Genomic DNA, 18,153 nt, shown 5'->3' with positions numbered 1-18,153 from the left:
CCATTGTCAAACTCAGGGCCCTGGCAAAACTTTTGGCAGAACCAGATTAAAATGTAATTGGGAAATATTTAATAAAATAAATATATAACATTTTATTGTATAATTGAGAAATATTTAATAAAACAAATAAATATATAACATTTTATTGTATAATTGAGAAATATTTAATAAAATAAACACATAACATTTTATTGTGTAATTGGAAAATATTTAATAAAATAAATAAATATACAATGAAATATAGATAGTTAATTCGTGATTTTCTAAGTCAATAGGTAGCCCACAGGGACCCATTTCTATTTGAGTCTGACACCACTGCTCCACAATAATCCTCCCCAAATTTGACCAGAGTAGAGTATAATGAGCCTATCACGTTCCTTATTCTGGATAGTAGTCCTCTATTAAAACAGGCTGAGAACACATTAGCTTTGGGGGGCAGCCATGTAGCCTGGTCACACTACTAAACTATATTGATCTTTTAATGTGTTAAGACCCCAGATCTAAAATTTATATTCTTTTAGTCAATACCTCTGCTTTCTCTCTCACAGAATGATAAATGTCACCTCCTATCTATCCATCCACCAGAAAACAGGGCCAACTTGGGTATCATACCATCTGTGCTACCACAGGCCCCCTTCCCTCCACCTGGAACAGTGACCTTCTGGACCAGAGCTGTCCTGAGTTAAAACTCAGATAACCTACAATATATTTAGGTATCCCCTATGCATTATATATCTCCAGGCTTTACATCCCATCCACCCATCCACTAGGAAACAAGGGCCTACGACTGGCATCTTTCCATCCTCTTGCCCTGAAAATATGGCTACTAGATGGGATCAACTGCCCTATGGCTCTACTCACCATGCCTGGTCACCTCTCCAGACCAAAGCTCCATTTTCTGTTCACCACACTTCCTGGATGGTCACCATATTCCTCTCTCTCTATCAAGTTGTAAGCTCTCTGAGGTCAGGGACTTTCTCACTTTGTATTTGTATGCCAAATGCCTAGCACAGTGTTTGCCATGTAATAGAAACTTAAATACATTTTCATTGATTTCCATCCATTCAATGAGCACTTCTAGGTCTCAGAGCAAGTATCACAAAATATACCCAGGTAATTAGCATGAAAAGTGTGCTCAAATCATTTTTTTAAAAGTAATTTAGTTGAAAGGTAGAGGAGAGACTTTGGGAAGTGATATTGGACCTAAGTTTCAATAAGGACAGAGAACCTGTTCAATGTCTTTTGTGAGTGAAGGCTCTAAAAACATGGAATGCCAGGAGGCCATTACTGGGAAGGCCATTGTGGTAGGAGAGTACAGGGTATGGTCAGACTGGTCAGAGCTAACGAGAAGTATGACCATGGGGTAGGGATCATCAGCTAGTTTCCTACTTTAACTCACTATTTTTTTTCTAACTAGTTGCTAAGCTCAGTTGTTTCTACTTGCTGTAGTACAAGTGCTTTCCTACCCTTCTAAATTTCAGTACCCTGAGACAAAGCTCAAGTGACCCACCCTAGTTATAGCTCTGTCATTTTAGATATAAGATCAAATAAGAATGAACAACACCAACTAATTCTAAGTTCCTAAACATTATGAAGAAGATTTAGAAAGAGTTTTTTCTTCCCATGGTTTCATTCTGCAAAGGCCCAGGAGAAGACAGGTTAAATCAGAGTTAAGGCATGATAATGCACAATCAGGGTCCCGTTTCATGGCTAGTAAAACAACAACAACAACAACAACAATAACAACCCACTGTCGTGCTTTTTACAATTCAGAACACATTTATTGAGCGCCTACTACATGCCAAGTACTAGGACAATAATTTCTGTTCTTTGCTTTAAGGTTGCTTTGCAGCTCTAACATTTCATCAGTCTATTTCAGCCCCAGGAGTTCTGATAAAGGGGAAGGAGGAAAATCTTCAAAGGACTCAGAAATGAAACACTGAAGGAAAATGACTCACTGTATTCCATCCTATTGAATTAATGTTCTCTAAATTCCCTGTTAAATTTCCTACATATGTATACACACACACACACACATATGTGTGTGTATGTGTGTATATATATATATATATATATATATATTCCTATGGCTTAATACCTGCTCAGGTATGATAGTTATAGTGTGCCTTTGTAGTTTAACAGCAGCCCACATTTCTATAACACTTTTATAGCTTATAATGAAATTTCCTCAAAAGCATTGTTTCCCATTTTGAAAAAAAAGACACTGAGGCTCAGATAGGAAAGGGGACTTGTCCAAGGTCATATAATAAGTTTCATGATGGCATGCTTGCACAGATTCTGGATAATGAATGGTGCTCTTGAGCTTTCTCAGTCACCAATGGAGGGAAGCAGGTCTGTGTGCTTGCTCTCATGATTTTTAGCAGGACATTTTCAGTGATGTTGTCAGATGCCTTCACCAAGGATCAAAACAGCATCAAGGTCAGTTATCACACTGACAGTAAATTATTTAACTTGAAAAGTATACAAGCTAAGAATAAAGTAGAGGGAGAGTTGGGACATGATTTTTGTTTGCAGATGATTGTGCACTCAATGCAGCCTCTGAGGTTCAGAAGTAACAGGGTATGGTTGATTCTCTGCCACTTGTGCTAATTATGGCCTGACAATTAACATCAAGAAAACAGAGATTCTCTACCAGCCAGCACTGCACAATCCAAATGTGGAACCATCAGTTACATAAAATGGAGAAATTTTGAATGCTGCGGATGAGTTCACTTACCCTCCCAGTATACTTTCTGGGGTTGTGCACATAGATGAGATTGACCCACACATCGCCAGAGCTAGCTCACTCTTTGGGAGGCTCCAAAGAAAAGTGTGGGAGAGAAGAGGCCTTAGACTACCCACCAGTCTGAAGGTCTACAGAGCCCTTATGCTGACCTCGTTGTGTGCCTGTGAAACCTGGACAGTATACCTACACTATGCCAGAAAACTGAACTGCTTCCATTTGAATTGTCTTAGTAAGATTCTGAAGATCTTCTGGCAAGATAAAGTACTGGGCACTGAGGTCATTTCTCAGGCTGAACTATCAAACATTCAAACTCTGCTGCAGAGAGTGCAATTCCAATGGGTTGACCATGTTTTTCAAATGCCAAATACATATTTGTCTAAAAGACTGTTTTACAGAGAACTCACACAAGGCAAGTGCTCACTGAGGGCAGAAGAAGCAATATAAAAGACACTCTCACAGACTCTCTAAAGAACTTTAGAATTGATTTTGTGACATGGGAGACACTGGCACAAGACCACCCAGCATGACGTGCCCACATCAAAGAAGGCTCTATGCTCTATGAATAAAGCAGAATTTCAGTGGCTCAAAAGAAAAATGAGATACACAAATTTACACATCTCCACCCCAAATGTTCACATGGACTATTTGTGCCCAGCCTGTGGTAGAGCCTTTGAGAGTTCATATTGGTCTCATTGACCATAATTGAACACATTGTACTTGACCCCAACATAGTGATGTCATTTTGGTCCTCTTCCAACACAAAGGATAAAAATCACCACCATAGTAAACAAAGAGCAGAGATGGGACAGGAAGCTAGATCTTCCAACTTCCAATATTCTTTTTTATTGCTTCTTTTCTAAAAGTTTTCTTTTTTTAATTACATGTAAAAAAAAGATTTTTTTTAACATTCTTTTTTAAAAATTCTGAGTTCCAAATTCTCTCTCTCTCTCCCTCTCTCCCCTACTCCCCTTAAGAGGGAAATTTCATATAGAGTATATATGTGAAGTTATGCAAAACATATTTCCATATTGGCCATTTTGCAAAAGAAAACACAAATAAAAGAAAGAAAAATAAAAAACTTTTAAAAAGTATGCTTTGATTTGCATTCACACTCCAACAATTCTTTATATGAGAAATGAGGACTGTATTGGAGAAAGTTTCTGTAAAAAACATCCCCCCATTTTCCTGCTTCCTTCTAGTCTTGGTTGCATTGATTTTGTTTGCTCAAAACCTTTTTAATTTAATGTAATCAAAATTATCCATTTTACATCTCTTCAATACTCTCTATCTCTCATTTGGTCATAAAATCTTCCCTTATCCATAGATCTATCAAGGAAAAATTTCCATGCTCCCCTAATTTACTTATGCCATCATCCTTTATGCTTAAATTAGGTTCCCATTTTGATCTTATCTTGGTACACAGTGTGAGATGTTGATCTATACCTAATTTCTGCCAACTGCTTTCCAGTTTTCCCAACAATTTTTGTCAAATAGTGAGTTCTTGTCCCAAAAGCTTGGATCTTTGGGTTTATCAAACACTAGATTACTGTGGTCATTTACTACTGTGTATTGTTTTCCTACTCTATTCCACTGATCTACCACTCTATTTCTTAGCCAGTTCCAGACTGTTTTAATGATTACCATTTTGTAATACAGTTTGAGATCTGGTACTAATGGGCCACCTTCCTTCACATTTTTTTCATTGATTCTTTTGATATTCTTGACTTTTTGTTTTCCCATGTGAATTTCATTATTTTTTCTAGCTATATAAAATATTTTTTGGTAATTTGAGTGACATGGCAGTGAATAAGTAAATTAATTTAAGTAGAATTGTCATTTTATTATATTGGTTCTGTCTACCCATGAGCAATTAACATTTCTCCAATTGCTCTTTTTTTGGGGGGGGGGCCTAGGCAATGGGCTTACGTAACTTCCCCAGGGTCACACAGCTAGTAAGTGTTATGTGTCTGAGGCCGAATTTGATCTCAGGTCCTCTTGAATTCAGTGCCGGTGCTCTATCCACTGCGCCACCTAGTTGCCCTTCTCCAATTGTTTAGATCTAACTTTATTTGTGTGAAAAGCATTTTGTAATTGCGTTCATACAGTTCCTGGATTTGTCTCGGCAGGTAGACTTCCAAGTAATTTATATTGTCTGCAGTTATTTTAAATGAAATTTCTTTTTCTATCTCTTCCTGCTGGGTCTTATTGGTAATATATAGAAATGCTGATTTTATATTATATCCTGAAACTTTGCTGAAGTTGTTAATTATTTCAACTAGTTTTTAGTTGATTCTCTAGTATTCTCTAAATATACCATCCTATCAACTGCAGAGTGATATTTTTGTTTCCTCATTGCCTATTCTAATTCCTTTAGTATCTTTTTCTTCTTTTATTGCTATATCTAGCATTTCTAGTACTATATTGAATATAAGTGGTTGTTGTGATAAGCAAGGATAATGGTCATCCTTGCTTCACCACTGATCTTATTTGGAGACTTCTAGCTTATCCCCATTACAGATAATGGTTGCTGATGGTTCTAGATGATACCATTTATCATTTAAAGGAAAGTTCCATTTTTTCCGATGCTTTGGAGTGTTTTTAATAGGAATGAGTATTTTGTCAAAAACCGCTTCCAACATTCTTTCCTCTGCAACCCATGCTTCTCACTAAGTAAAATGATTCTGCTGATGAAAAATTCACAGTTCGTGCTTCTATGTTGAATAGTATGCTTATTTTGTCCACCTGTCCATCTATTTTTACATCTGGTTATAGCAACTTGAGGTACAGATGATCTGTACATGCATATGTATGCAAACCCACTTTGGGTTTGCAATATCCATAGCTGATCTGTGGGCTAAGATCTCATAACTTAGCTAAAGTGTTTTTAAATGGCCATCTGTCTGTGAGCAAGGAATAGATCTTCACACAAATGTCATAAAAATCTCTCTGAGGACTGCCAATGGCACTATAATATGATCATACTCAGACAGGTACAAATCTATAGGAAATTTAACAAATGGATTTCAGAGAGTGCTAATTGAGTAAAATACACTGAGCAGTTTTCTTCCAATACTTCATTGTCAAGCTATTTGGTGGAACTCTCTCCCTTTCATCAGAACCCCTACTTCTGAGAAAGAGTGATAGAATGCTAGCACTAGAAGGGCATTTGTAACAGAGCACTAGAAAGGGCCTTAGAACAGAGAATAGAAGTTGTTGGAGTTGGAAGCACATTGAAAATTAGAACATAGAATGTCAGAGCTAGAAGGATCCTTAATTCCATTTAATTCAGTTCAATTCAATAGTTATTAAATGACTACTATGTGTGAGGCACTGTCTTTGGCTCTAGTGATAGACAAAAATGAAAAATTTGCAAGGAGTTTGTATTTTCCAGGAGGATACAACATGAATACAGATAAGGATGATACAATGAGGTGGCATGATATATATAAAAATATATATAATGCTGGACTTGATGTCAGGAAGACTTGAACTCAAATCCTCCTTCAGACATTTACTAGTTGTGTGACCCTGGGCAAGTCATAACCTCTTTCAACTTTATTTCCCCATTTTACAAATGGGGATAATAATGATACCTACCTCAAAGGATTGTTGTGAGGATCAAATACTTGTTGACTTGAAATAAGAGAACATGTAAAGTACTTTGCCAACCTTAAATACAAATGCCTATAAATAAAAATATAAATGCCAGCTATTTTTATTAAATAGAGTAGGGAATGAAGAGGCAAGGGAGATATTAGACAAAGCATACTTTGTCTAGGAATATTGGAAGGAGAGAGCATTAATGGCTGAAAAAATAGGGTAAAGCTCACAACTCACATTTATAGTCACCATGAAATAAAAGACAAAATTTCTATAGCAACAAAATAAGATTTGAGCTTGTCTCATCCGTTGTCATCATTATACCTACCTTGAGTAGTGATTATGTCTTTTTTTCTCTATTTATCTTTCCCCAATATAGTTGGAAATAATAAAAACCTTTGGGAGGGGGCACTCAGTATTTTTATCCTTCTCAACTTTAGCTCATTATGGGCTTTCACACTACTGTCATTTTTCTTTCAGAATTGGTTCACAAGTTTGTATATATTACTTGCCCTTTTTCATTTCTGAATAGGTCTTCATTAAATATACACATATATTCATATAGTCCATATATGTGTTTGTATATATGTAGTGTTAACAAATGACCCCCAGGCCTGTAAAGGGACCTGAAATGAAACAGTCCAATCACAAATTAAAAGCATTTATTGTCTGAGCAAAAGGCTTGTAGAGGAAAGAAGATCCTACAAGGGTACAGAGAAAGAGCTCTTCAGCTCGTCAAAGAGGAGTGGGAAAAGGGATGAAAAAACATAATTTCTGGAGGCTTTCAGAGGGGGAGAGAGGTGGCAGGAGATGTTAAGGAAGAAGATATCTGCAGATACCATAGGTCAGGAAGTAAGATGTTTGGAAAGTCCTGAGTCTGCAGCAGTTGCTCAAGGCCTCCTTGAACCATTCAAGTCTGGTCCAGCCTCTGCAGCCATCTCCAAGTTCACCTAGAGTTCACTTGACAAAGGATCACTAGTATGTCAAGCAGCTCTGAGCCTCCAAAATCATCGTAATTGCCTGGTTGTTGTGTAATTCCATTGTCCTGCTCCCTGTGAAGAAGGGAAGTTCTAACATACAGTATATTCATCACAGAACTCATGTCCACAATAGTCACTCATGAATCCACACAGCAATTTCTTTGGACAACTCCCCTTTCTCCTCCTCAGTATTGTTTTTCTACCTTCAGAATTTCATTCTTGGAGTTTTTAACTCCCTGTTCAATGTATTTACCTGTAGAATTTTAAGCCATGGGATCATGCCTATTAATTCTCTCTCTCCCCTTCCCCCTGCAAACTACACTAAATGTCAAACTATACTCAACTAAATAAAATTAATTTTTTCAATGAACAAAAATCAATTTTCTTTCCTTTCCATCCTTTTAACCATTGAAAAAAGAAAAAAAACCCTTGAAACAAATATTCATAGTCAAGCAAAACAAATTCCTGCACTGATCAAGTCTCAGAAATATATATGTCTCATTCTGTACCCTGAGTACACCACTTCTTTGTCAGGAAGTGGGAAGTAAGCTTCATTATCGGTCCTCTGTAATCATAACTGATCATTGCATTGATCAGAGTTCTTAAGTCTTTCAAAGCTATTTGTTTTTACAGTGGTGTTGTTATATAAATAGTCCTAGTTCTGCCCATTTCATTTTGCATCAGTTGCTACAAGTCTTCCTAGGTTTCACTAAAGCCATTCGTTTAATCATATCTTATGACACTATAGTATTCATTATATTCATATACCATAATTTGTCCAGCCATTCCTCAATTGATTATTCCTAGATTTTCTCACCTTCTTTATCAGGAATTCTTAGAAGGAGTAGTCATTTCCATCCCCACACCATCACAAAGTTCCCTTCATATCCATTTCAGAAATCAGTTTTTCCAGACTCAGAGAATAGCCTTTCTGTTCATGGGTCCCTGTATCTTTTGAAGGATGATATAATTAAGACAAGTCAAGGAATTATTAGTTCCTCTGCTTTGAGCTGAAAGAAAGCTCCCACAGATGTCCAGCTTGAAATTTCCCATCACTACTGTAGCATACTTCCCGGCCAGGCTTGTAATCTATTTCCCAAACTCTTTACCTGTTTTGTTTTGCTGGCCAGCTGAACTGCATTATATTCCAAAGTCAATATCATTCCTGTTTGCTGTTTTTCACCCAAATACCCTCCATCATGCTTCACCCCTCTGGTTCCTGAGCTCCTCACACTTTTCTCATACATATCTTTGTATACAACGATTATCTGCTCCCTGCTTCTTTTAACCTAAACGGTTCCTTTTAAATCAAGAATAGTTGTCCAGAGACAGATTTGAGATATGAACCTTTCCTGCCCAGTCTCAGTGCTACCTGAGGTCAAATTCTTTACATCAGGAACTTCTAGTTCTGTAGTATTTCAACCACACAGCACTGCTTAGGAAGAAAAATATTCAGGGCCAGCGCATTCCTGGCCTGCTCAAGGTATCTCTCTTGGCATCAGATGAGGAGTGCAGAGACGGGCCTCTGTCTGCCTAGAAACATAAAGGTTCTAAAGTAGGCGCTAGTGGTTTGGCTCCAAATCTTCCAATGCCTTGCAGAGATCAGAAAACCTAGTTTACTATTTAAATTAGGTGACTTGAACATATGTTCTTGGACATGATCCGGGGAAATGTTCTCTCTAAATTAAAAACACCAGGGTTAAAAATAGCCCAGGTTTTGACACTGCTTGTTTTAGTCACACAGAAAACCCACCCTATACAAACAAATACATTTTCAGCTCTTTCTTTGGGACCATGAAGGGAAAGTGTGTTTCCTTTCCAAATCTCTGATCTATTGCACCCTCTGAAAATAATAATAATAGTTAACATTTATATAGTGCTTCAAACATTTATATAGTGTTTTGGCAAAATACTTTACATATATTATCTCATTTAATTTGATCCCCACAACAACCAAAGGAAGTAGAGGCTATTATTATATTTTCTTTTTATTGATGTGCTTCTTTTTACATTACAGCCATTTACAGATTTGTTCCTACTTCATGAGAGGTCTTTTATAACAAAATAAAAGTTAAGTAAAACTGATAATATAGTGACCTCGTCTAGCACCAACCTCCACCTCTAATTTTTTGAATTAACAAACATCTATTTTCTCTTCTTTCCACTTTCTACCCCATTAAAAAAGATTAAAAATTTCCTATAATAACTATACATAGTAAAACAAAACAAAGTTCCTCAATGACTACACACACACACATACACAGAGAGATACATATGCATGTATGTATATATTCCATATATGTGAGTGTATATGTACACACATGTGTATATATGTTATAGAGACATGGCAGATTCAGGATGCATAATTATATATATTCAGATATTCCTAAATATAAATACTCCTAGTTCCTTCAACTGGTACTCACAGATAATCATTTCCATATCCTAGTTGTCCTCTTCTGAATATGCTCCCAATTGACAATATCCTTCTTAAAATGTGGCCCCAAAAGTGAATACAAATTTCCTGGTATAGTTTCACCAGAGTTTAACATATTCCACTCAATTCAATAATTATTAAGTTAAAGACTGTTCTTCAGCTTCATTTGCATACCAATCAATGAAGCTGTTTACCATTCATACCCATTCATTTTGAATGGGGTGCTGATCTAACACAATGCCTTGAATCTGAGGGCATTTTTTTCTGGAGGTTCATGTGTGAGGGAGTACCCCAGATGCTACTTTTAGAATGTCCATGGATATGAATTATAGTTATTCGAGTGTCAACTAGAAGAGTTTTTGAGGCTACAATTGGCAAGTTATCAAAATCAGATGCCATCTCTTGCCATGTAGGTAATGAACAAGTTCTTTAGTAAACCCCTATACTCAGATGATCTCTTATTTGTGACATCTCAGTATCCTTAGTACCACTATCATGGTCCATGAGAAAAGACTCAATATGGTTTAGTATAAAAAGCACAAGATTTGGAGTTATAAAATATAGGTTCAGATTTTGGCTCTGAAACTTACTATCTGGGTGGCCCTGGGTAAGCCTCCTTACTTCTCTGACCACAGTCATATCATCTATAAAATGAAGGGGACTGGACTAGTCACTTCCTAAGGTCCTTTCCAGCTTTCAGACCATGATTCTATATTGCACTTTGGAGGCCTCAGTTCTCTTTCTTGGGATGAAAGGGTCACTCAACCAGACATTCCACAATATTTATAACAGCCTATGGGAGAGGTCTAAAGAGAATTGTGGAAAGAGCCCTGGACATGAAGATAGAACACTTGAACTCCTGTCCTGATTCCACCACTTATTATGAGAGAATAGGACAAGAGGTATAGCACGTCTAAATTTTAGCAAAGCACTTGACAATTGTTATCTCATTCTGCCATTGTAGAAGAGGGAATTGTATGAGCTACAGGACAGTGAATGTACATTTAGAATTAGCTACATGAAGGGACATAAAAAGCAGTTATCAAGATCAACTTGGGAATGGGGGTCTTTAATAGAATGTCCCAGAAACCAGTCCTTCCCCATGTTCAGTTCAACATTTTTATTAGTTATTTGAATGAAACGATAGAAAGTATTCTTATCAAATCTATGGATTTCCTTGAAGAGGGAGAGATAAGTAACAGAGCAGATGACAAAGATGACAAAGACCATGAACCAAAAAAAAACAAAAACCTATCTCAACAGGATAAAACAATGGGCTATATTTCAAAGAACAAAATGTTAGAGACAGACTGAACATACTATCTGAAGATCAGCCTAGCAAACAGCAGGCGGGCTCATCACTAGTAGGTTGGGGATCAAATCTATAGGTTTCCTTAAAGCTGGGAGACACAAGTAACAGGTTAAATGACAAAGACAATAGAGTGGCTAGAGAACTCTCCTCAGAGCCAGGAAGAACTCTCACTTCAGATACAGTATTCTGGCCACTGATTTCATCCCACATTCTTATTACACTTCTGTATCTGTGTGCACATTGTAACCCTCCAGTATGATGAAAGCCTTTTGAGGGCAGGTATCATTTTTCATTTGCCTTTGTATCCCCTAGTGCCTAGCATGGTGTCTAGTATATAGCACAAAGTAGGTATTTAATAAATACTTGTTAAATTATGTTGCAAGCTCAAAATAAGTGTAACAAGGCTGTCTCCATCTGACACATGACATAGGCTGTCTCAATGTGACTTACAGTAAGGTATGAACAGCTCTCGTTCTAACGTCTCCTCCCTCTCCTCTTCTCTAAGGCCTCTAAGCTACTCCAAAAGCAACTGGCTGCTCTCAACTCCTCAGAGAGAGGGGGGTAGCAGGCTAGAATTATATTCTATCTGCTCCCTTAAATATTGTTAGTCTGGTGGATGTGATCTTCAGATTCAAGCTAACCTCTTGATCATTATTTCTTTTTTTTAAATCGTGTTTGTTAAAAAGTCAATTTATTATTATGAATAATTATTATTTAATTGCATAATATGTCAAGTCTTTCCCCTCTCTAATACATCCTTCACATAGCTTCCAAAGTAATATTTTATTTTTCCCCCAATTATATGAAAAACAATTTTAACATTATTTTTTCAAATTTTGAGTTTCAAATTCTCTCCCTCCTTCCTTTCCCTCCCCCACTCATTGAGAAGGCAAGCAATTTGATATAGGTTATACATGTGCAGTCATACAAAACATATTTCCCTTGTGAAAGAAAACACATACCAAAAAAACAAAAAAAATAAAGTAAATAAAGAAAAAGTATGCTTTGATGCATTCAGACTCCATCAACTCTTTCTCTGGAGATGGATAGCATTTTTCATCATTGTATTGTTGAGAATAGCTAAGTTAATCACAGTTGTTGATCATTATTTCTTCATGGAGAAAGGAGGACCCCAGGCTTTATATTCAACACTTTGACTTCCTTCCAATAGATAGCAGTTCCACAACCAGCACACATAGTAAATAGGAAAGAAACCCATTTATCCAAATCAATAGCAAAATAGAAATCCAAGAAAATATACATATGAGAATATACACCAAACAATACAGGTTGAAGGAGCTCTCCCATTGGGAGATCTCAATTCAACCAAGAGAGAAAGAACTAGATCTCACCCAAAGAGGAATATTTCTTAAAGTATCTAGTGTAGCAAGCTGGAGATAGACAAATGTTGGAGGCTGCCAGCTCTTCTCATGTCAGCTTCTTCCCAGAATATTTTTCTCCCTTCGGCAATCTGAAGTGAGATTGGCATTGTCCATCTTCTCCCTCAAAACTGCAAGCCAGAAGAGCCTGAAGTGACTGGATCTCCTTTCTTTCCTCACCTCACCAATTCCACCAACTCCACATGCTTATGGGCTTTGGGACTCAGGTTATATCAGTAAGGCAACATGGTATTGTGGGAAGAGTACCAGATTTAGAATCAAGGGCCTCAGAAGGTATGAGTTTAAATTCTAAAGCTGCTACTTGCTACCTCTGTGAAGAATGAGGGGTAAGCAAAGAAGGGAAGGCAAATCATTTAACCTATCTGGGCCAATTGCAAATGCAATGAGTGGAAATTACAAGGAGATAGATTTTTATTTGAAATAAGGAAAAACTTCCTAATAATCAGAGCTGCTCAATAAACAAAATGGATTCTCTTGTTAGATAGTGAATTCTCCAAGTAGCTGGAAAGCTACTTGTAGAACTGACATAGAGGGAGTACCTGTTAATGTGCAGGTTAAGCTAGATAACTTCTGAACCCCATTCCAACTCTGAGATTCTGAGATACATGTATTACTGACAATAAAAGTAAATGCTACTTTGGACAGATCATTATGCATTCATATTCTATCAGATACCAGGACATTGTCTATTGAAAGCTGTGGAAACCATGGCTTCGAGGCCACAGGTGGCCCTCTAGGTCCTCAAGTGTGGCTCTTTGACTGAATCCAAACTTCACAGAACAAATCCCCTTAATAAAAGATTTTGTTCTGTAAAACCTGGATTCAGTCAAAAGGCCATACCCAAGGGCCTAGAAGGCCACGTGTGGCCTTGAGGTCGCAGGTTCCCCACCCCAACCATCCATTCATTGCCTCATGTACTCCTCACATATACCCTCTGAGATACATAGGATAGGTAATTTGATTTCCATTTCATAGGCCAAAAGAGAAGTGACTTGGCCAAGATCATACAGTTAAAGTCAGAACCTGAATCAGCCCTTCTGACTTCCAGTATTTCTTCTAGTACATCACACAGACTCCAATTAAATGCAGAGCATTGGCTTCCCTCCTTGGCCTGTCATTGTGACTAATCGATGAGATAAAACATTTTCCAGGGTAATGGTTCCCAGTAATTGAAGCTAACTGATCTTACTATTCCAGGAAACTTATAATGAAGGATCTAAATATAATTAATCTAGATCTCATTTCTAGGAGTGCAGAGAAACAAATAAAACATGAAGCAATGGGAAATGGTGAAAAGAATACTGAATTTGGAATCAGGAGCCCCAGTTTGTTATTACCTCCCTGTGGGACCATAGGGCAGTTTACCTCCCTTAGAAAGGGGAGCCTCATTCTTTGCAAAATGGAGATAATAATCATTGGGCTGTCTTCTTCACAAAGCTATGGTGAACCTCAAATGAAATACATGTGACATACCCACACTGTAATTACAAAGCTTCATAGCAGTGAGTGTGATTGTCATTATAGCAACTGTATAAGATATACAGTGAAGTTCTCACTGCTTCCTCTTCTCCAATCCCACACCCCCTTTCATTTGGGCCATTTCCTGGCCTGTCTGGTTCCCAGGAATTTAGAGAACTGTTTGTTCACTCTCCAAACATAAATCAGTTTTATTGTTCAACACTGAAAATAAAATGGGTGATAAATGTCAGGTACACACATGCCCCAAATCCCCACAGCAACTTCATTTGTACTGACTAGAAATAAATTCGAAGTGTTTTTCATAGAGATAATTTCCCTAGATGACTTCATGTCCTGAAAAGTAGAACCAGAGAATCTCAGAGCTGGAAGGGACTGAAGAGGGAATCTAGTCCAACCCCTATCTCTCTTCTTAACCATGTCCAGTAACAGAAAGTGCATTACCTTCTGAGGCAGTATACTTGGACAGGTTTGAAATAATGATTTTAATTTTGAGCTGCTTCACAGACTTGCTATGGCCTCATCCATAGACATTCCAGAATCCTGATGGCCAATATTCTGGGTTCCTGGCCCCATTAGTGACAACATAAGAAGCAGAGCTAACAGGGGCCTCAGAGACTATCATAGAATTTGAGAGTTGGAACTGACCTTAGCAGCCATTTAATTTAACCCTGTCCGGCAAGGAATCCTATTATCTACCCAACAAGTAGCATTCCAGCCTCTGCTTGAAGATATCCAGTAATGGGGAACTCACTATCTGTCCACATTTGGATAGCTCCCAATTGCTAACATTTTTCCAAAAGCCTAAATTTCCCTCTTTGCTCTTAAAGCTTAAATTTCCTCATTTCTGCCCTCTTCTTCTTTTTCTAGTTGAGAATTAAAATGATAGAATAAATTCTCAATTAGCATTTTTGCCCCATGTAGTTTCATTTATGATTTCTTGAAATACAGAATTGGAAAACCAGGCTTTGATAAAGCCCATTGGGATTCAAATGGAGCTACTTGACCATGCCTTAAACCCAAATCACTCTGGCTCTCACTGACCGGCCAAGAATAGGTTTCAGCCCAAACCTCACTTGGTCGTTGTTTGGGTTTTGATGGCTCAGAATGAGTGTAAATAGCAATTGTTTCTGTTTTGGCCAGAGAGGCATGTAATGTCCCAGTTATACTCTAAGTACTTTGGGAGCACAGACTATCCTAGAACAATGCCAGGCATGTAAGAGGCGCTTAATACATTCTTGTTGATTGACAGGTCCAGCTCTGCCACTGCTGCCCTGAGCAACCTTGGGAAAGTTTCTTCTCTCTACACTCATGTTTCTTTATTTGTAAAACTGAGGTATGGTGGAGAAGCAGGTTAGACTGGTTCTCAGAATCTCAGAGTTAGAAGAGGCTCAGAGACATCCAGTCCAAACTATCTCAGCAGGAAGCCCTTCTGTAACACACTGGAGAGCACACTGGTCTCCCAGCCTTGGCTGAAAAATCCCCATTGAGGGGAAACTCACTTCCTTCTGAGGCAGCCCATTCCACTTTTGAATAGCTTTAATTGTTTGGAAGGTTTTTCCTAAATCTTCCTAAAATTTCCTAAGTCGATCTTTAGGCAATCAGCCAATCTATCCATGAGTAAAAAAAAAAAAAAAAAGAAAAAAGAAACTCAAACACCTATCACTCCAGGGAGTTTACATTCTATAAGAGGTGATTTGCCTGGTTTCAATTCCATAAAAGATGCCCCCTCCCAGGATAAACTCCTCACTTCTAACCTTATTTTTATGGTTGCTGTTCAGTCATTTCCAGATATTATCTGACTCTCTATGACCCCATTTGGAGTTTTCTTGGCAAAGATACTGAAGTGGTTTGCCATTTCCTTCTCCAGTTCATTTTACAGATGAGAAAACTGAGACAGAGTGAAGTGACTCGACCAGGGTCACAAAACTATTAGGTGTCTGAGGTCATTTTGAACTCCAGGCCCAGTACTCTATCCACTGCACCTCCTAGGTGATCACTATATCTTGTGCTTTTTGTAGGAGAAGGAGAAACAGTTGCTGCAGCTACACTGGTGGCCGCAAAGACTACATAGTGTACAAGATATTATTTTCTCTCCATTGAAACCACAGCTTTTTTTATGGGTACAATGTGTTGTTTTATTTGTTTTTTGTGTTTAAAAAATAGGATCAGAATTAATAAAAATAAAGGATTGAGGTGGAACCTAGAGTTATTCTTGGTTTTTCACATTTGTAGCGGTCCTGTGCCCCAAAACCCATGAATGTTGAGGGACAACTGTAATTAAAAGAGGTAAAGCACTGGAATTAAGTGGAAGACTTTCTGTAGAAGGTGGGATTTTAATTGTGACTTAAAGGAAGTGAGGGACGTCAGTAGTTTCCAGGTTTGGAAACCACAGAAAATGCCAATGTCCCTGGATCAAAGAGTACATGCTGAGGGATGGAGTAAGATGTAAGAAGACTGAAAAGGTAGGAGGGGGCTAGGTTACAAAGGGCTTTCAATGACAAACAGAGCATTTTGTATTTGCTTCTGGAGGTAATAGGAAACCACTTGAGTTTATTGAGTAGGGGGCTCACACAATCAGACCTGCATTTTAGGAAAATCACTTTAGTGGCTGAATGGAGAATAGATCGGAGTGGGGAGAGACTTGAAGCAGGCAGCCTCACCAGCAGGCTATTGACATAATCAAAACACGAGGTGATGAGGGCCTGCACTACAGTGACAGCAATGTCTGAAGAGAGAAGGGGGCAAATTTGAGAGATGTCAAAGGCAAAATTGACAGACTTTGGCAACAGCTTAGATATGAGAGTGAAAGATAGTGAGGAATACAGGATGACTCCTAGACTGCAATCTTGAAGGACTGGGAAGATAGTGTTGCCCTCTACAGTAACAGGGAAGGTTTAGGGGGAATGATGAGTTCTTTTTTGGACATACTGAGTTTAAGGTATCTACTGGACACTCAATTAGAGATGTCTGAAAGGAAGTTAGAGATGTGAGATTGGAGATCAGGAGACAAATTGGGGCAGGAAAGGTAGATTTGAGAATCATCAGCATAAATATGGTAACTAAATCTATGAGAGCTAATGAGTTTGCCAAGTGAAGTAGTATAGAGGGAGAAGAAAAGAAGACCCAGGAGACAACCCTGAGGGAGAACCTATAGGGAGAAGGTGTGATCTGGAGGAGGATCCAGCAAAGGAGACAGAGAAAGCATACTCATACAGGTAGGAAGAAAACCAGGAGAGAGTGATATCCTGAAAACCTAGAGAAAAGAGAGTATCAAGAAGGAGAAAGTGATCAACAGTGTCAAAGGCAGAAGGGAGGTCGAGGAGAATGAGGATTGAGAAAAGGCCATTGGATTTGGCAACTAGGAGACCATTAGTAACTTCAAAGACCATAGTTTTGGTGGAATGATAAGGTCAGAAGTCAGATTATAAGGAGTTCTGAAGAGAGTGAGAGGAAAGAAAGTGGAGGCACCTATTGTAGATGGCCTTTTCAAAGAGTTTATCTACAAAAGGCAGAAGAAAAATAGGGTGATAGCAGGGATAGAAGGAACAAGTGAGAGTTTGTTGTTGTTGTTGTTGTTTTTGTTGTTTTAGGACAGGGATATATGGGCATGTTTGTAGGGAATAGGAAAGGAGCCAGTAGAGAAGGGGAATTAGAAAATAAGTGAAAGAATGGGAATGACAGGGAGCAATCTATTGGAAGAGATGGGATGGAATGGGATTTGAACAGATATAGGGTTAGCCTTAGTAAGGAATAAGGCCACTTCATCATGCAAAGGAGGAGAAAGTGGAAAAAGACATCTGAGTGAAGGGAGATGAAAAAGGGGAGAAGAGGGAGTTCACAACAAACAGGCCTGTTTTTTTTCTGTAAAATATGAGGCAAGGGTCTCAGCTGAGAGAGTGAGAGGAAGGGGAGTCACAGGAGGTTTGAAGAATGATGAAAAGGTTTGGAAGAGCTGCTGTGGGGAGTAGGATAGTGAATTGATAAAGGAGGTATAGTAGGATTGCCTAGCAGAAGTGAAGGCCCAGTTAAAGTTGTGCAATGCAAATTTGGACCCAGTCAGCATGATTTTCTCCATCTTCATTCAGCAGTTGTGTAGGTACGAAGGTGATGCATGGTGGGAGTGATCCAAGGCTGAGGCTTGGCTAGGCATAATCAGTGATATGATAAGGGGGCTAGGGATTTAAGAGAGGAGGACAGTA

This window comes from Vombatus ursinus, unplaced genomic scaffold (genome assembly GCF_900497805.2).
Source record: "Vombatus ursinus unplaced genomic scaffold, bare-nosed wombat genome assembly UNPS02014778.1, whole genome shotgun sequence".
Classification (NCBI taxonomy): Eukaryota; Metazoa; Chordata; class Mammalia; order Diprotodontia; family Vombatidae; genus Vombatus; species Vombatus ursinus.
This window is presented reverse-complemented; position numbering follows the sequence as displayed.